The 20,900-nt window shown below is 46.2% G+C and overlaps 1 protein-coding gene across 2 annotated transcripts in view; it reads right to left on the bottom strand.

Moving 5' to 3' along the window:
* ZNF219 (zinc finger protein 219) overlaps window positions 1–15,178 on the bottom strand; it is a 63,598-nt gene extending 48,420 nt beyond the window's left edge. Inside the window, exon 1 of one of the 2 annotated variants that reach the window (XM_082266846.1) lies at window positions 15,076–15,178. The gene's annotated coding sequence lies outside the window, so the exon portion shown is untranslated. Of the gene's footprint in view, window positions 1–13,501; window positions 14,079–15,075 lie in introns of those variants that run through there. The other variant, XM_082266845.1, reaches the window with a different exon arrangement.
* Window positions 15,179–20,900: the final 5,722 nt, after the last annotated feature.

Here is a 20,900-nt window from a genome sequence, read left to right on the forward strand (position 1 = left end):
TAGTTTAGTGATGGATTTTAGCATTGTTATGCAAACCATATAAAGATAATAGCAAACATAATGATAATGTTTTTACACCTTTGTGGTCACTTAGAGATAATTTGGGGTAAATATTTACATGAACCATGCATGCTTTTACCCTTTCTACGTAAGAAGGAAAGAGGAAAGAGCTATGTGCATTATTCCTACCAAGACTTCATAAGAGATGTCCTTAACAAAAAAATGCTAGTAACATTTACTTCATTAAATCATAAGAACTACTGCTTCTCTCTGGCAACAGAAAATATGCTCATCAGAAGTCCCCCTCAATATGGATTGTGCAAATGCAATTATTTTTGGAAATAGAGTTTTTGCCTCTGATGCTTAAGTACTTGCTTCTGTATTGTTGAAATCAAGCAGTTCCTCTGCAGTCGTGTACAAAACAACTGTTAGAAATGCAATGATCTGACACTTCAGATGACATGCATCATATCCCTGTCAGCATTAAGTATGCATATGGCATAGTAATACCCATAATGACTATTGCACACAATGCTGCAGTCATTGTTGTCTTACCCACATGAGCCACCGCCTCAGTATGAGTGTACCAGCATAAAGGTGAGATATTTTATATTAAACAGGCAGGGCATCAAGTACATAAAATCTATTCACTTTTACTGTGCTTTGAAATGTTTTTTTTTTATAGCTGTAAGCATGCTATTGTATTCTAATATATGTTCACACATGCACAAATATGCACACTACAAAATGTCTTCTACTCAGTGTCCTGAAATGGGAAGCCATTCACTTCCTATGCCATAGAAAACAGTGTATTTCACTCATTTGCTCACTTCACCATCTTCAACATTGCTAAAAAAAAAATGAAAATTTGTACATACTTTTCCTACACTTTCCTACATCTCCAGCATGATGTAATTGAGAATTCATTCATTAAAAATGTTGGGAATCACAAATAGAGGAACCAAAATCTAAAAAGGTAGACCTCTTAAAAAGTCATTTACATATCCTGTTTAGAGTCTATTATCACTCCATATACTGTAATAAGTGTAAATATATATACATAAATATAAAATTATGCTTAACTATTATTGTAACAGAGGCCAGCTGTTCATGAGAGGTGTTATGAATCAAGCAATATTAAAAAAAATACTAAATCAAAAAGGTAAAACAGCAGTAGGATGAGGATTCAGGTTACCACATTGGAGGGTTTGAAAGAGGGCTCCATTTTTAGTTTACAGTAGAAAAAAATAACAGCGCTTTTCTGCCAACAACAGAGTGGCTAAGTTGGGATAACTATTTTAATCAGCTGTAGTACTGGAGATAAAAAGTAAGATCACAATCCCAAGGAGACAAGGCATCTGTAGTAGAGGGCCCTTGCTGCTTTACAGATCATTATACTGTAAGTATCCGTATACTTCAGCAATACATGAAGTGTTCTGTCTAGCAGTAACATAGTATTAGCCACTGAAAATGTGTGGCTTCTGACAACTTTAGAAAATAATTTTTTGGTATTCATGATAGATTACTTCATCACAAACTGAAGCTTGCCATACACTGATATGTTTTTTTTTATCCTGTAGACTGAAAGAAATGCAACAAATCCCACTACCCACACTATACTATACAGCATGGATGAATGCATATGCAGTGCTGGCTATTGTATTCTGACAGCCAGTGCCAGCAGCTGTCAGAATACCTGACTAGCTGCAACATCTGACTGTAAAAAGCTGCCGTTCAGCTTACATTTGTCAGCCTGGTGCCTTCAATTTTTCAATCAAAAGATGTTAGGCAGGAGGGTGGAAACAGGGCCACTATATTTTGCTCAGTCTATGGCCAGCTTTAGGTTATTCTTTTTATCCCTACACTAAGGATCAGTGGCATCATTAATAGGGAGAAACATAATTTTAAGGCCAGGCATGCAATGTTATGCATGTTATCCAAATAAATGAAATCTATACAATGCAATAAAGTTTTTTACCCAGACTCTAAAATATTGGCTTTGTGGTTAAACAAGAATGTAGTCCTTTAACTTTCAGAAAATGAAATTTTTTATCTTTCTGCATTTCACCTATGTCAGTGCTTGGCGCGTAGATGATGATGTGGTTTCCTTAACGTATTAAATAACAGTATTTTAACCTTTTTTTCTGCTGTGGCCCAAATTTCCTTTCAGTGTACCATTTAGACATAACTGGTCAGTTAAAAAAAAAAAACACTAGTTGTGGTCAACACTTAAAGTCGAGTCCCTAGTGTGGAAAGTCGGTGTGGTGTGCCTGAACCGACGTAAGGGGGGTAGCCTGTAAATAAAGAGGGCACCCCAAAGGTAAGAGGTTGAGAAAAAAAAGGGGTGAAGGAGGGTGGGATGACGTACAGCGCAGCAGCAGGCCGGCATAGCGGAGGGGCGGCGCTATATAGCCCGCTAGCTCCTCCCACAAATACCGGCCTGCGGCCGAACACTTGTGGTCAACACTTAAAGTCGAGTCCCTAGTGTGGAAAGTCGGTGTGGTGTGCCTGAACCGACGTAAGGGGGGTAGCCTGTAAATAAAGAGGGCAAAAGAGGAAGCAAAACAACACACTTTATTCAATACAACTTAAGTCACAAGCCTATGAAATGCCAGTCTCAACTCCTTCTCTGGGTGAGGAATATAGACCTGGAAGGCGTCTGACTCCCACCGACCAAGCCTTTTAATGATATGGCCTGGCGTGTTATTCCCGGAGGCAGCCGAAGCCGCACCTATCCGGAAGGAGTGACCAGAGTGCGCTGCAGGGTCCCAACCCAGTCTGATACAAAGAGTTCGGATGTAGAAAATGAACTTGGACGTGGTGAGGGGAACGCCCAGTAACGTAAAAAGTGGAGCATGGCTGGGAGAGCGCCGGGACTGGGCCATGAACTCATCCAACACTTTGACCGGACACCAAAGATTCCCTGATGGGTAAAGCGGGATGGTAACGGGGCAGCCCACCTGCCTGGTCTTAGTACACTGGAGCGTCAAAACATAATGATCCCCCCGCTTGACCAGATCTCGTTTGTGGAGACAAGAGCGCCCCTCTGCTGAGGAAGTAACCGTAAACTCCCCGGGCCTGAGAAAGCCGTAGAAGGCTAGGTACATGGCAGCTTTCACAACCGTATTAGTAAGTGGCTCAAAAGGGGCCGAGTCCAGCAAGTTGGAGAGAGCCCGGAATTTCTCCCCATCAATCGGCAACCGCCTGACCGAGGTATGGCGATCCACCTTGCCAATACCCTTCAGGAGGCTCTTAAGGGGATATGCCCTGAGAAAAGGTAAGGAGTTTGGCTGGTGCGTTAGGACAAAGTGTTGGACACCCGCCAGATACAGTTTGACAGTACTGGCGGACAATTTGAGCTGGAGGTGGCAAAAGGCAGCAAAGGCGACCATCGTCTGTACCGAATGGTCGTCCAACCCGAATTCCCCTAAGAACCTTTGGAAGATTGACCAGGCCCGGTCGTAGGCCTTCCTGGTGTTGGCTGACAGAGCCATGCGGGCCAGCTCCCGTCCATGCGCCACGATCCGGGCTAGTCCAGGACCAGTTCCTCGAACTCTGGGGTCCGCGTGGGGCATCTGTCGGCCGTCGGGTGAAGGGCGAAAAACACCTGCAATTTGGACCGGGAAAGCGCATCAGCGGCTGAGTTAGAGTGGCCCGGGATATGTTCACAGTACAGAAAAAACTGGTGAGTGGCAGCAATCAAGGTCAGCCTGCGAACCAGCCTCATGATGGTCAGGGATGATGACCGGCCCCTATTGACAATGTCACAGGCCGCCATGTTGTCACTAAAACATTTGACTGCCATCCCTGACCAGCACCTACCCCAGGTGACAGCAGCCGCCACAATAGGGTATAACTCAAACAAAGCTGAGGTTTCCTGGAAAGCTGGTAAGGCAAGTGATTCAGCCGGCCAACTAGCCCTGAACCATGAGTCCCCAAAGATGGCCGCGAACCCGGAATTGGCAGCCGCATCCGTCCAAAACACGGGGGACTGGGAGGAGATGGGCGGGATGAACATGGAGATGCCGTTCCAGCTTTCCAGGAACTCAACCCACATACCCAGGTCCGCCCTGGCAGGAGGATCCAGGTGGGAAATGACGCCCTCCGGAAGACCTGGCAACAGCCGCAGCAACCGGGAGATGAAGGACCTGCCCTGGGGGATGATGCGCATGGCAAAGTTCAATGACCCGATCAAGGACTGCAACTCTTTCCTCGAAAACGACCCTAGTTCCAAAAACCTGCCAACTACCTCGCGAATGCGATTAAGTTTGTCCTGAGGGAGGCTAGACTGCATGGACACGGAATCCAGGGTAATCCCCAAGAAATCCAACCTGGTGACAGGACCGACCGTCTTGCCTGGTGACAGAGGGACCACCAAGGTGGAAAACAAGGCCATGGTGCTCCTCAAACTGACCGGCGTGCATTGACTTCGCTCGACCAATAGGAAATCGTCCAAGTAATGCAACACCGTGGGGCACCTGGATATGTTCAGAAGGAGCCAGCAGAGAGTCTCTGCGAATGTATCGAAAATCCTCGGGCTGCTTTTGGACCCAAAAGTCAACCTGATGGCAAAATAATATTTCTCCCTCCACTTAACACCGTGGACATGCCATAAGGAGGGGTGAATGGGCAGGAGCTTGAAGGCATTGGCGATATCCGTCTTGCTAAGCCAAGCGGCCCTACCTGCCCCTAAAATGGCCTGGATGGCGTTGTCCACGGTGGTATAGTGGAGAGAGAACTCGGCTGATGGAATAAGGGAATTAAGGCTAGGGTTGGTGGAAGAATGAGGAGCCGACATATCGATTATCAAACGTTTTTTATTAGTATATTTGCTCGTAGAGATCCCGATGGGGTTGGTACGCCAGGAGGAGAAGGGGGGGGCCGGGAAGGGACCTAACATGAACCCCTCCTGCACTTCCTTCTCGAGCAAAAGGTCCACCGACTGCGGGTCCTCCCTGGCCGACAGCAAGTTGGGACATTCCAATGTCCCAGAAGGAAGAGACACCAGCCCCGTGTGGAACCCTCCCGAGAACCCCTGAACCAGATACTCCACCAGGTGAGGAGAAGGATGAGCCTGCAGGTAAAATTCCAACACCTCAACCTTGACCCCGGCTAGTCATTGTTTAGGGTTGATCCTGGACGGGCACATGGATTTGGTGTGGGCCCTAAAACAAATGGAACAAACGTGGAGCAGCCTGCAGGCACTGAAGCTGCATGCACCCCCGTTAAAATTGTTACAAACCTGGGCCTTACCTAGGAAAACGATAGGACGACCCAGCTTATCCCTAAGGCCACGCTGTTCTGACCTGCCAGCTCCCCCCCCCCCCGGAACCCCGGCCGGGGAGGATTCCGCCTCCACGGGACACAGGCTGGCAGAGTGTGAAGTGGAGGAGCATGTGGCACAGGAGGGAGGTGCCAAGCCTGCAAAGTGCCTGCAGAACAGCTCGGTGTCCAAAAGACTCCAATCGACCCGTACGTTAAATTGAGCCAAGGCCGCTGCCGCCTTGGCCGAGACTGACTTGTGAAAGTCAAAGAAGGTGAAACCTCCGTACTTGTGCCCTAGATCCACGATTTTATGCAGGTAAAGATCTAACTCCTCCCGCCGCTGTGGGTATACGGAACACAATACGTCCCTGTAGATACCGAAGGCCAGGACAAACTCTGGGATCGTGAGTTTCTTATTGAGCCTGGGGTCCCTGGCCTTCATAACAACGGACAAATCCCCGTAATTATAGATTTTATTCTCCACCATATCCTGGGAGGCGATAAGGAGAGCCACCAAGTTTACATCCTTCCCTTCCAAGATATCCTTGCGGAGAGCTGGGGGGACCATGTGGGCCGGGGTGATTATAGGAGAAACCGTAGAAGAGGGGAAAAGGGAAACTGGGGGCCTACCCTGATCACTGGCGGGAACTGGGGACAACACCGGCAAGGGAGGAGGAGGACCCCTCTGAGCTGGACTGGCGTCTTCCAGCTTAGTCAGCCTGTCTCCGATGGACTGCAGGGAAGACAGGATAGAGTCCAGGGTCCCTTGCATAGCTAACGTACAACCCTGAGAGCTTGTGCCCAATCCCGGATCTTCTGGATGTTCCGTCATCAGCCTAAAAAGTTCCGCTTTCCTTGCCGTGGCTGGGAACGGGATCCCCTTCTGGCGTAGCACCGCCGAAATTCTCGGAATAGTCCAAGACCCATATGAACCCAGCGAGGATGGAACCCGACGACCCCTGGGGGTACCAGATCTGGCGGGGGTGCAGGGCCTGGCTGGCGTGGAGGGGGATGAAGATCCTTCTTCCAGGATGGCTCCTTGAGGCCCGCTGTTGAAGAAAACAAAGAACAAAAAGCCCAAGTCCGATTAATACCGTGACGTGCTGGAAGAATCACTGGCTGGCTAGCTAAAGCCCAAAGGCGAAGAACTTAACTACCCCGTGACAGGTGAGGCCCTGCTAGATGCCAAGCGGCTGATGAGAGGCTCTACCTATGATTCTGGCCGAGGGGCATGAGCCACTGACGTGGTGGCGGGAACGTTGGCCTCTCGGTGACAGTACAGAATCAAAACGAGTGGCCGTGACAGGTGAGGCCCTAGCTATAAACCCATGAGAAGGGTGGAGCGAGGCGCTAGCTTTGATTTGGCCCGAGGGGCGGGGAATCTCCGACGAGATGGGGAGTTGGCCTCGCGGGACCGGCTATGAAGGGGGGGGGCTAGGGGCCAGCACCTGAACCCTGACAGCCAGTATGAACTCGCCCTGCGGGGGAGGGGGGGGGGACAACACGAGACAAGAACAACACAGTTGGAGTGCAACAACGACAGTGCTAACAAAGAGGACAACGACATGAAGTGCGGTATGCACAGTGGTGATGAAGCCGTGACGGTGCCCAGGCACCGATGCATCACCAGGTGGATCACAGAAGAGTGGAATGAGCCTGAAGAGCAACCGGCGGGGGCCTAACCACCGGGCGCAAGCCAGACCGAAGACTAAGTGAGTGGAGGAAAGGGAAGAAGTAGCCTAACGGTGTCTATGGGTGACGCCAGCGGCGTCTGTGAAGACTAGATAACCGGAACCGTGTGGTACACAAAGGAACCTGGACCTGACATAGTACCTGATGCCGGCATTGAAGGACATGATGAGAACCTGCAGGAGAAAAGGCAACGGTCAAGGGGGGGTCACCCATACCCCCCACCGGAACATGACATGGAACCAGGAACAACACAACCCTGCCATGCCAAAGAGGCCCCCCCCAACCCCCGAGCACCAACCCCCCCCCCACGCAGGGTACCTAAGTGACAAGGTGGGCACCGAAAATGCAGGAGGACGTGGGCAGAGGTACCGAAGCTGGCAGGAGGCAGTGAGTGCACAGAACATAAATACTTAAAAAGGGGGTAGCCGTGGCTTGACAGGGAGGCAGGCAGCGTGTGCCTGAGCCAGAAGGTGGAATAGCCGTGGCCTACATGGAGGCAGGCAGTGTGTGCAAGGAGCCTGTGTGGTTTAGCCGTGGCCTACAGGGAGGCAGGCAGTGTGTGCAAGAGAGTCTGCGTGGTTCAGCCGTGGCCTACAGGGAGGCAGGCAGTGTGTGCAAGAGAGCCTGTGAATTAGCCGTGGCCTACAGGAGGCAGGCAGTGTGTGCAAGAGAGCCTGTGAATTAGCTGTGGCCTACAGGAGGCAGGCAGTGTGTGCAGAAGACTTTCCCCCCCCCCTTTCCCCCCCCATGCCCTACAGGTACCTGATCCCCTGCTGAACAGCGGGGAGAAGCAGCCACGCAGAGCTGGCAGCTGGACGAGCAGGCGGCGGCCGGAAGCAGAGAAGATGGGGCGGATGCCCGAGAAGGCTGCCCCAGTACAGGCAAGGAATAGCTGGGATGCCGCAGGACCAGCGGGGCTCGGAGCCAGCAGCGGTGACTCTCGCGTCCTGCCCGGAAGTCCGGTCCACGATACCGCGATATCCGGCCGACGTCAGGTGACCACCAAAACACACCTGACCAGCCGAATGACGTACAGCGCAGCAGCAGGCCGGCATAGCGGAGGGGCGGCGCTATATAGCCCGCTAGCTCCTCCCACAAATACCGGCCTGCGGCCGAACACATATCTAAATCTAAAATTAGGCACCCTTTCATTAGGGTTATGGCCCTGCATAAATGCACAAGCAAGATAGGATTTTGTCAGCTGAGTAGGAGAGGTTTGTAAATAACACTCACCTTTGTGTCCCTGATCCCAAATTCCACTGCAAGCTGTCTAGACCTATGGCCCGCTCCTATGATGTCACTCTGTTATGTGTTGGTTTCACAGAAGACACTAGAGACATCCAGGAGATGTGCATAAAAGGCAGTAGGTCACATAGGAACTTTTAAGCAGTGGATCAGAAGATAATAGACACAGAGGTGAATGTTATCAATCTGCCATTTTCTGCTTGCCACTTGAAAACTGAATAAGGACAAGCACAATCCAATGTAATAAAGTTGTATGACACTAGAAACAAAGCACTGAAACTTACCTTTCTCTGTATCCCTAGGCAATGGCATGTGTCACTTGCTATTTCTCATTCTCACGGTCTGTCCTACTTTCATTATAGTAGTTCCTACATTAATAGAATAAATGCTGCAGGACCAATGAAAGAGCAGACTGTGTGAATTATTCAACATTGTTATAGATTTATACTGTGCTGTGGCCAGGACTAAAGTTACCGTGCAAATTTTTCCACAGGCATTTTATCCAGGAGCCAGGTTTGAATATACCCATTACTATGTACATATAATATCTATATTAGGCATACCCCAGCTGCATATGCATACTATTTTGTATTTGTAACACTTGGCTGCAAGGCTGCAGTGTGAATATTGCATTAAGCCTGTATTAATAGCAAAAATGTGATCACTGAAGCAACAGATTTGGCTACAAATGCTAGTATACCAGCATTAAGCTAAATCATACTTGGTAATACTGTATATCTCGTTTTTTCTTAATGCACATAGAATGGTCATAAACGGTGCCAAGCAAGAAAATTCAAGCTCTTCACATGGTAACAAATGTCTCAGATGGGCTGGTTATCACAAAGAAAGATTTTCCACCTTGTTGGAAAAATCTCCTTACACACAGGATGAGTTGTTCACTTTTACTTCAGGTGATCATCACAGCAAGTTCCTCTGCTCAGTGATGCAGGCAGGCCATACATGATTCATTTTTGTTTCTTTCAATTAAAGGGTTCAGTGTAAACGGGGGAACCGTTCCCGCTGAGCTATTGTATTCTGCTGGTGGGGACCTTTCCTCACCAGCATGATACAATGATCAATGTTGCCGGCTATAGCCGGCGGCAATGATCAATTGGCAAAAAATCCAACAGGCTGGTTGTACACAAGCTGATTGATAAATCAACTTTTGTACAACCAGCTAGTCTATACATAGATCTAAATTTGTCCAGTCTCTGCTGAACTGGTCTATTTTGAATCCATGGGTGGCTTAAACCTGTGTGAGGATGGGTAAATATCTCCCCTCCCATTGTTTTAGAGAAGATATCTGTCCTTCTATGTTCAACCTATTACTAGCCTTCACTGATAAGCTTGAGGAAAGCATAAGTCTGTGTACCCAAAGCACCCAGTTAGCTTCCTATTTTTTTATACAGCAAGTTAGAAGATACAAATGTCTGAGAGGTTGATATGAGTAACAATGACAATCTCATTTTCTCCATTTGTTAAAAACCAGGATGACTGTGCCCTATAGGTTGCAGTGACTTGTGGTACAGCACAAAAGATATGTGCACATTTCTGGTGAATTTCTTCTACCACAGTTCAGTAGGAACAATTTTTACAGCAGTGCAATGGCACTGAACACGGACAAGTATTGTCACTCAATAGCAAAGTTGTATAAGAATCAGTCTGTATGTGAAATGTAAATAGCTGCACAGGGAGGATGGTGATGGCAGTAATTGGGCAGGTGGGTTCTCATTCACTCTTCTGTTTACCTTTGCAGAGAGGAAAAAATAATCTGGCATTTCTTTTATGTTGTAGTGCCGGTTCACATTAGTGCGATCAAAGAGATCGCATGTAATTCGGAGCGCACTGCTCCTAAAATTACATGCGATTTCTGTGCGGTGCAAATTCGGCCATACAGTTTGTATGACTAAATTCGCACCGCAATCGCACTAAACACGCACATGACCCTTTTTTTAATCCGCAGCAGAATCGGATCGCATGGTGGTTCACACTAGTGCGATTCGATTCTGTGCGAACTTGCAGATCGCACTGCAATATGCGATCTCAACTGGGGGTGTCATCAACTCTTAATTGACACTCCCTGCGTATCGCATATGGCAGTGTGAACTGCCAGGGGTTTCGGATGCGATGCGGGAACACGCTATATATTCGCAGCCTTCCCGCATCGCACAAATGTGAACAGGGACTTAAACAGAAAGATTGCCAACAAGCAAGGAACAGTGGGTGTCAGGTAAATGGGATATTTCATAAGTTAGACACCAGAGGGCATGGCCAACTTAAACATTCTTAATGTCCCCAATATGTATACTACTACATCACACAAAGCTTAACATTTCAGAATTTAGTTGTGAACGGCCCTCAGCAATATTATTACAACAGCAAATTTACAGCAAAAATGCTGTCGCTGCTAAACAAAAACCTACATTTTGCTCACAGATTGTACTTTTTATGTCTGTTTAAATCGCCTAGTCAGGTTTGTAGAAATAGGTAGCACAACATGTAGCGAAGACATGAAAAGTGTAGTAACCAACAGCAACCAATTGCCTTTCACCTTCCATTGATTTGTTGCAGCATGAACAGTAAAAGGTGACTGACAATTGGCTGTAAGAGTTCGTGCATGCTTTTTCCTGTTAAAGTTTGGGTCAAATAACATATTAACAAAATTCTTAAAAGTTTAGTGACTTTTTAACTGTATTGTCTACATACTGTATGAAATCACTTTCAGATAAATACACAGGTACTATTAAGGGAAGAAAATACAGATATTTAGAACAGAATATGTGGCATATAAAATGACTGCATTTTTTTTTAAGATATACAGATTTATTTGGAATTCTGTATTAAATCTTGAATGAAGCTGTATACTGTAACATCCCAAAGAAGTCTGCAGTTCAAAAGATTTAAAACTACAGGCTGAAGATAATCACTAAAATAATTTTTATCTCAATATACAGAAATGTTTTTTATTTTAATATAACAGAAATATCCTGAATGAGATAAGGTTATCAGGTGCAGCTAGTCTGTCTATATTTGTACTACAGACATCACTGCCAGTGGAATCAGCTGTGTGGCCACCATGTGTTCCCTACGGGGATGCACCATGTGGGCAACACACTTTCACCTTCCATTCCTCAATAGCACCATATGGGTGGCTGGCTCTCCTAGCACTCCCAAAGCGCCTTGATACTTTAGAGCTGTAATGCAAGCTATTGTACATTTCACAGCAGGAGGAACCTCCATCTCCAATATCATCTCCCATCACAGATAGTAAACTATCACAAGCAGGACCCTTTTTTTTTTTTTCTTTGCAAACACATTCATGCTGACCCTGTAATTCTGCTCACTGAATATCTGTGGCCACCTATACCCTTTTTATATGCCACTATATGGATGAGTGAAATATATTCTATACGTAACCCTGCATGTTTAGGTCGGTGCACCTGTGCCTCTATTGCAGTGCATCAAGTCGCCATTATACATTCTGGGGCACAGATGACATGGGAGGATCAAGTCTCCGGCAATTTAATGAATATTAATCCTGCAAATGATACAGCACTGTTCCCAACACAGCAGTATTATTATCTAAAAACACATATTGAGATTGTGTAAATGTATATAAGTTCTTTTCAGGACATGTAATCCATGTTGTTTGCAAAGACTATTAACCCCTTTGTATGCCTTCTATTTACATAACTATTTTATCACCAATTATTTCCCCTTGCCCTCTGTATTACTGAAAAATGCCTGAGTGTGGAGTTTGTTAACCCCTTTGTATGCCTTCTATTTACATGACTATTACCAATTATTTCTCTTGCTCTGTGTCAAAGCACATTCTGAAATACTGAAAAATGTCAGAGTGAGGAGTTTGTGTTTTTCTTTCTCTATTGGTATATGTGCTTATGTTTTCCTTGTGTAGAGAGACCCTGGAGACTATGTATGTATAACTTTTCTGTGCGTGTTTGTATACCCTTGAGAAAAGCCCAGTGTTCATCACTGTAACTGTATACATAACTGTGTCTGTACATGTAATCTCATATGTGTACTGCAGTGTGACAGGTTCTGTCTGCTGTCTGTGGATAGACTTACACGAGCTGATAAGTTTTCTGCATGCCTGTGTTTTTCTGTATGTATCTGTGAGTGTGCATATTCCTGTGTGTATGTGTGCGCCCGTGTAATTTCATCACACATTCATTACTCAGACTCACTCAGCCATGTAATAGAGACAGAGAGAGCGAGAGACAGAAAATCACAAGGCCTCATTCTACCCCCTCCCTGCCCAGGCCCCAGACAGACAGGCGGGCATGTATATGTGGGGCGGGGGTGAGAACCCACCCTTTGCTGCACCCCACTTAACCCCCTCTCTGCCAACAGGAAGGCATGTAAAGTAGCCTAGGCTGCTCTGTCACAGACAGGGGTTAAAGTACTTACTATCAAACTGTCTTCTGCTCACTCCATGATTCACAGGGTTAAACCTGTATCTCTCCCCCCTCCCTCTTGCACCCTGTCCTCTCTTTCTTTCACCAAAAACCCTTTCACCTTATTCTGTGACTCCCCCCTCCTTCATTCTCTTCACCCCCCCACTGCTTCACAGTACAAAGACCCTCTCATTCCCCTAACCCTCCCTCCTTTATTCTCACATTCCCCCTCTTCCTACCCCCCTTCCCCATGCTCGGCATAGAAGGAGAGAGAGTGAGAGAAGAAAAAACACACACTTAAAGGGAAAAAGTTGCTCTGTTGTTCTCCTAATGTTTCTTTCCTGGTTTTAAACAGTCTTTCTTAATCAAGCTATTTTGGATTTTACATGTTGACACTTGTCTCCTTTCTCCCTGTCTCATTCCGTCCGATGCCTCTCTGCATCCTTCGCAGGATTCTCTCTCACTCTCACTCTCTCTCGTTCCTCTTTCTGTTTCTCTCCTTCTCTCTCACTCCCTTTCTCCGCCCCCTCTCTCCGTTTCCCTCTCTCCTCTTTTTCCTCCCTTCCTCTCTCTCTCTCTTTCTCTCTCCCGTTTCTGTGTGTCTCTTTACCCTCCCTCTCTCTTTACCCCCCCCTCCTCTCTACTAACCCTCTGCACCTGCTAAGTTTTTTAACCAATAATTCATTTTATTTCACTCCCTTCTTTCACTGTTTACAGAAAAACAAACCAAAATTATCCCCCACTCCAGAAAAAAAACACATCCTCCCAAACACTACTCCATCTGTCCTCCCCAGACCCTGATGCGGGATACGAGTCCCCGATCCCGGACAATAAATGGATAAAATAGTGTTCCCCAAGCAGTAAAGTCTGTGTGTTATACTCACACTCCCGGGCAGAGAAGAGATTATCTGCTCCCGACGTCAGCGCTACGTGGTTGGTGAAGAATTAAACCCATGGCAGGGACAGCGAGATGCCTCTTTGTGCTTTTCATGCGTGCTGCAATTTGCATTTTCTAAGGGCCTTTCATCAAGCATGCGATCTCTCAGGGAGAGTTACACAAAAGCAGCTCAAATCCCCGCCACAAAAATGGATGCCCCCCTTCCTCCCCCTTCTCCTCCTCTATCTCTCTCCTCTCGCTGACTGCCTCTCTCACTTTCTCTCCTTTTCCCTCTCTTTTTAGAAACAGTCTCTCTTTCAGAGCCTCTCTCTTTCCCCTGTCTCTCTTCCTGTCTGCCTATTGATTAATTTCTGTCTGTCAACACTGCTCTGTCTCTCTCACTCTCCCTGGGCTGATTTTTTTTTTTCTTTGATTCTATAATCTCTCTCTCTCTCCCTCCTTCTCTCCCTCACTCATTCCTTTAATATCTCACTTCATTGTTTGCTCTGTCCCGCTTTCCCTCTTCCTCACTCTGCTGAACTCTCTCTTTTGATCTTTTTCTGTACACTTTTCTTTTGGTTTTCTCTTCCCGTAGCTTCCTCGCTCCCACAGTTTTCCTGTCTGAATCCTCACACGGTCCCTCCCCCTTTACACCTATATAATTCTTTTGAGGTTCTTTCTTTCACAATGAGTCTCACATCTGCTCTCATGTCTGTCACTCTCTAGTAATCGAGCTATAATTTATCCTGAATCTCTCACCTTTCCTATTGTCACCTATGCCCCATGGCATGAATTCCCTCCATTTAGTATGCCTGTCTTCTACACTAGTTATCTTCCTTCACCTGCATCTCCTTCTGCAGTCTCTTCTTCCTTCTAACATGCTTACCTCAAATGCACTATGTGTCTCCTCTAATCCCCCCTCTGCATGGCCCTCTCAATTATTGCTTTTTGCCTGTCCTCACCTCTGCCTTTGTCTTCAGTTTGTGGTGGTCATTTGTGGCAAGGTACAACTCTGTCACATGTCTACAACTGTGCCTACACAGTGCACCATTCAGGTCATGTCTGCTGATGGTCTGGACCGGTGTTTTATGCTTTCTGCAATGTAACTGCATGTCCAAAATCATGGCTTAATGTACACTGCATGTAAACATCCGATTTACGTACCTCTGTCCTACCCACAGAAATCGCTCCTTTCGTAAAGGTAAAAAAGCTCTGTCACTTTTTACGCAGGATACCCCAATATTTTCCTGTTCCATCCATTTTATTTATTAATACAATTTAGTCCTACACAGAACCAAAGCCAAAAGTTCTGTGCATGTGTGCCCCAGTTCTGTTTCTTAAGCGATTTAAAGAGTAAGGGTACAATTTGGGATTTTGCCTGCACTATGCTACATGACTTCTGCAAAACGCCCCTGCTTCTCCACTTTCTCACCCACACTGTCTGTCTTCTTTGCATTTCTTGTTTTGCTTACAATTTACCTGAAACAGAGAAATCTGCTCTTTCCATATGCCCTTTAATTTATCTACATCAACCCCCCTTATATGCTTTTTTCCTGCTCCATTTTCTATTTGGTACATTACCTGTATCTTCTGTCTCCATTTCTCTGTCTTCCTGTTTGTTTCGTGCCTCCTCACATCTCCGTGAAGACTCAATTTATTGATCAGCAGATAATGAGGACACAGTCTGAATGACAACACAGAGGAGAGAGACAGAAGCAAAGAAGAAATCACTATCACCTTACATACAGACAGATATACACATCCTTCCCAAATATACACATATATGTACAATTCTTAGACACACAGATTACACGCAAAAGAAAAGCTGCCCGTGCAACTTAAAAATAAATAAATAAATCTGTCTATGTATGTATATATCTATGTATGTATGTATGTATGTATGTATGTATGTATGTATGTATGTATCTATCTATCTAAGTACCTGAAATAAATAAAAATATCTATCTATCGTATATAGATATATTGGGGGTATATAGATAGGTTAAGTGCAAACAATGTTTGTCAGTTGGATACATAAAATATTAGTCACCAATAGATTACTTAACTGTAATACATTTATTATAGAGATTAGTTCACTGTAATATATTATTATAGTAGTCGCTAATGTATGCAATCCAGAAAAGTTTAAGCAACTATATCAGGTTATTTTACACAGGAATACAAAGACTTACAGCAACCAAGCAAAGGTCATTTTACAGTAATATGGCAACAGTTTATAAAACATAACTGGTCTTTATGGATAAAGGGCGCATTCACACCAGTTTATTAAACACTCCTCATTTACGCCCAGGGTGCCTTGGTGTGGGTGACATCCTGGGCCTTTCTGCAATATCCTAGGGAATGCAGAGTAGCCCAAATCTCACAAGAAGATTCTCCTTCACTGTACTCGAAAAGCATCTCATCAAATTTGGGCTACTCAGCATCCCCTGAAGGATCACATTCCTCCCAATAAAGCTGAGGGTAAGTATGGTATCTCACAAAAGTGAGTACACCCCTCACATTTTTGTAAATATTTTATTATATCTTTTCATGTGACAAAACTGAAGAAATGACACTTTGCTATAATGTAAAGTAGTGAGTGTACAGCTTGTATAACAGTGTAAATTTGCTGTCCCCTCAAAATAACTCAACACACAGCCATTAATGTCTAAACTGTTGGCAACAAAAGTGAGTACACCCCTAAGTGAAAATGTCCGAATTGGGCCCAATTAGCCATTTTCCCTCCCCGGTGTCATGCGACTCGTTAAGTGTTACAAGGTCTCAGGTGTGAATGGGGAGCATGTGTGTTAAAATTGGTCCTATCGCTCTCACTCTCTAATACTGGTCACTGGAAGTTCAACATGGCACTTCATGGCAAAGAACTCTGAGGACCTGATAAAAAAAGAATTGTTGCTCTACATAAAGATGGCCTAGGCTATAAGAAGATTGCCAATACCCTGAAACAGAGCTGTAGCACGGTGGCCAAGACCATACAGTGGTTAAACAGGACAGGTTCCACTCTTCTGAGCCTATTCATGCCTCACCATGGTCGACCAAAGTAGTTGAGTGCACGTGCTCAGCGTCATATCCAGAGGTTGTTTTTGGGAAATAGACGTATGAATGCTGCCAGCATTGCTACAGAGGTTGAAGGGGTAGGGGGTTAGCCTGTCAGTGCTAACATCATACGCCACACACTTCATCAAATTGGTCTGCATGGCTGTCGTCCCAGAAGGAAGCCTCTTCTAAAGATGATGCACAAGAAGGCCCACAAACAGTTTGCTGAAGGCAAGCAGACTAAGTACATGGGTTACTGGAACTATGTCCTGTGGTCTGATGAGACCAAGATAAACTTATTTGGTTCAGATTGTGTCAAGCGTGTGTGTCGGCAACCAGGTGAGGAGCACAAAGACAAGCATGGTAATGGGAGTGTCATTGTCTGGGGCAGCATGAGTGCTGCCGGCACTGGGAAGCTACAGTTAATTGAGGGAACCACGAATGCCAACATGTACTGTGACATACTAAAGCAGAGCATGATCCCCTCCCTTCGGAGACTTGTCTGAAAGCCAGTATTCCAACATGATAATGACCCAAACACACCTTCAAGATGACCACTGCCTTGCTAAAGAAGCTGAAGGTAAAGGTGATGGATTAGACAAGCATGTCTCCAGACCTAAACCCTATTGAGCATCTGTGGGGCACCCTCAAAGGGAAGGTGGAGGAGCACAAGGTCTCTAACATCCACCAGCTCCATGATGTTCTCATGGAGGATGACTCCAGTGGCAACCTGTGAAGCTCTGGTGAACTCCATGGCCAAGAGGGTTAGGGCAGTGCTGGAAAATAATGGTGGCCATACAAAATATTGACACTTTGGGCCCATTTTGGACATTTTCACTTAGGGGTGTACTCACTTTTGTTGCCAGCAGTTTAGACATTAATGGCTGTGTTGATTTATTTTGAGGGGACAGCACATTTACACTTTTATACAAGCTGTACACTTACTATTTTACATTGTAGCCAAGTGTCATTTCTTCAGTGTTGTCACATGAAAAGGTATAATAAAATATTTACAAAAATGTGAGGGGTATACTCACTTTTGGGAGATACTGTATATTTACTAACTTTTTTTCCATACAGTTTTTTTGTTGTGTTTTGTGAACTGGCCAACAGTGAGAGGGGTAGGGAAATAATGCGAAAGAAATGGATGGATCTTCATGTTAGAGATAAGCCTGGGGGAAAAAACTGAATTTTTGTAAAATCTTACCATTAAACTCCTTTCTCTGAGTCCTCCGACAGTCGCCGCCCACTCATACAGTCTTCACCAATGGGGTATTGACTTCCTCTCCACAGGAGTAGCTAGGCATAAGACTTGTTAGAAACAAAGCATTTACATAGACACACCCATGGGGGCTGTCCCACTGGTCCAATACCCCCCTGCAATCAGCCATCCCAGCTCAGTTTGGTAGCAAGCAGTAAGGTGTACAAGAACCCCAAGAGAGGGGCGGGGGCAGCGACTGTCGGAGGACTCAGAGAAAGGAATTTTACGGTAAGATTTTGCAAAAATTCAGTTTTCTCTTACGTCCTCTGACAGTCGCCGCCCACTCATACAGTCTTCACCAATGGGGATGTCCCAAAGCAGTGCAGACATGAGGGGTGGGAAACGCAACCATAGAAAGGGCAACGCAGCACCCACATCAGAGAAAGGAACCTTACATGAACAGCAAGGGAACCTTCTGGGCAACAAGAAAGCTCAACAGGAGCAACAACCCAGGAAAGCAAATAACCAAGGGGGTAAACAACCCCAACAGTCAGGGACAGCAACAAAACCAGGGTCCCTATGGTACTGCCGCACAGAGAACTTTGCAGCCAAAAGGAGGCATCAGCTGATGCCAGAACATCAATTTTGTAGAATTTGGAATTTGCACACCTGGACCACCGAGGCCTGATGCCGGAAGGCCCAGGACGCACTCACCGATCTGGTAGAGTGCGCCTTGACAGGGAAGGGCGGTACCCGTTCCTTCAACGAATAGGCCTGAACAATTGTCTGTCTGATCCATTTTAAAATGGTCGCCGCAGATGCAGCCATACCCTTCCGAGGTCCCTCAGGAAGGACAAAGAGAGAATCCGACTTTCGAAAGGATTCAGTCGACGACAGGTAAACCCTGATCGCCCTGACAACATCCAAAGAATATATAAAAATAAGTTGCGCTAAGAATTTAACCATCAAATGAAATAGTCCATAAATGTCCAATAAACAAAGATGAGTGTGGAGACTTGTGCAGGTACCGCTTACCAAAAGCTGAATAAAGGAAAGCCAACTGTCCTCAGAAATTGTGAATAAAAAAGGGGCAAACGCCATAGCGTAAAACCACGTAAAACCACGCTATGGCGTTTGCCCTTTTTTATTTCATATAAACCTTATACATCATACTGCTGGAGATCTACATCGGAACCGCGAGGTCCCCTGATCCGTATTTTCTGAGGCGTGTTGGAGTCACCCTTTATTATCTGGCCATTCTTTCTCATATTTCTGGTAAGTGGTAGCTGCACAAGGCATATCTTCAATTTTGGGTGCTATTCCCTATTTATTTTTCGGATTTACACTATGGTGTTTGCTTTCTTTTATTTAGAATGTCCTATTGAGGAGATCCACACCGGAACCGGGAGGTCCATCGTGTCACAATTTCTGAGGACAGTTGGAACCACTCTCCATTTGGCTTTCCTTTATTCAGCTTTTGGTAAGCGGTACCTGCACAAGTCTCCATACTCATCTTTGTTTATTGGACATTTATGGACTATTTCATTTGATGGTTCAATCCTTAGCGCAACTTATTTTTATATAATTTGTTTTGGGGTGTCGGTCGCACTTGAAGTTGCTGCTCTTTTGTTTTTGAATTAGCGCAGTTGTTCCTTTTTTTCTTTATATTTTTTTTCTTTATAACATCCAAAGAATGTAAGGCAACCTCCTTAGGATGCTTAGGATTCGCACAAAGCGAAGGTAAAACAATGTCCTCATAAAGGTGAAAATAAGAAACCACCTTTGGAAGAAAGGACGGGCTAGGTCGCAAGACCACCTTATCCCTATGAACCACCAGGTAAGTGGAGCGGCAAGACAACGCCGCCAACTCCGACACTCTGGAAGCCGAAGTGATCGCCACCAGAAAGGCAACCTTTCTAGACAGCAGAGGTAACGAGATTTCCCTGATGTTTTCAAACGGGGAATGTTGTAACACGGACAGAACCAAGTTCAAGTCCCATGGAGGTAAGGGCTCCCTTCTAGAAGGGGCCAAGTGACGCACCCCTTGAATGAAGGTGTGAATCAAAGAATCAGACGCCACAGGGTGCTAGAAAAGAACAGCCAGTGCAGACGCCTGGCCCTTAATCGTGGCCAACGCCAGGCGCTGGTCCACACCAGACTGGAGGAAAGCCAACACTCTCGCCACCGAGTATGAACGAGGAGAGAAGCCCCTGGACTCACACCAGGCAAAATAAGCTTTCCATGTACGGTAATAAATCTTACCAGACGAGGCTTTTGTAGCTTTGATTAAAGTAGGAATGACCTCTGCGGAGAGACCCCTGTCTCTCAGGACCTGGCTTTCAACAGCCATGCCGTTAAAGCCAGCGACTGTAAAGCAGGATGGAAGATCGGTCCCTGAGACAGCAGATCCTCTCGCATTGGCAGCCGCCATGGAGGCTCGACGGCCAGGTGAACAATGTCCGCGTACCAGGACCGGCGTGGCCAGTCCGGCGCCACCAGAATCACCAGTGTTTGTTCCGAGGCCAACCTGCGAAGGAACCTGGACAACAACTGAATCGGAGGAAAGGCATATATCAGATGATACTGATGCCAAGGCACCACCAGCGCATCCAAGGCGTCTGCCAGAGGATCGCGCGTTCTTGCCACGAACCTTTCCACCTTGTGGTTTAGCCGAGACGCGAACAGATCCACATCCGGGGATCCTCACTTCGCACACAGCATTTGAAAAACCTCCGGGTGCAGGGACCATTCCCCCTGGTCCAGGGTCTGGCGGCTCAAATAATCGGCCTGCCAATTCTCTACACCCGGAATGTGAACTGCCGATATCGCCGGGACATGAGTCTCGGCCCAAGACAGAATACTGGTCACTTCCTGGGCCGCCTGGGCACTCCTGGTGCCCCCTTGGTGGTTGATGTACGCCACCGCAGTGGCATTGTCTGTCTGCACCCGTACAGGACGGCCCTGAAGACGATCCGACCAGTGGAGCAGGCACAGCCTGATTGCTCTCAATTCCAATATGTTTATCGGAAGGGAGGATTCCTCCTCTGACCAAGTGCCCTGGGCAGACAGGTTGCCCAGGACGCCACCCCAGCCCGACAGGCTGGCATCTGTGGTAATCATCGTCCACAGTAACGGCCGGAAGGATTTTCCT

This window comes from Pelophylax lessonae (genome assembly GCF_965119305.1).
Source record: "Pelophylax lessonae genome assembly, chromosome: 1".
NCBI classification, from domain to species: domain Eukaryota; kingdom Metazoa; phylum Chordata; class Amphibia; order Anura; family Ranidae; genus Pelophylax; species Pelophylax lessonae.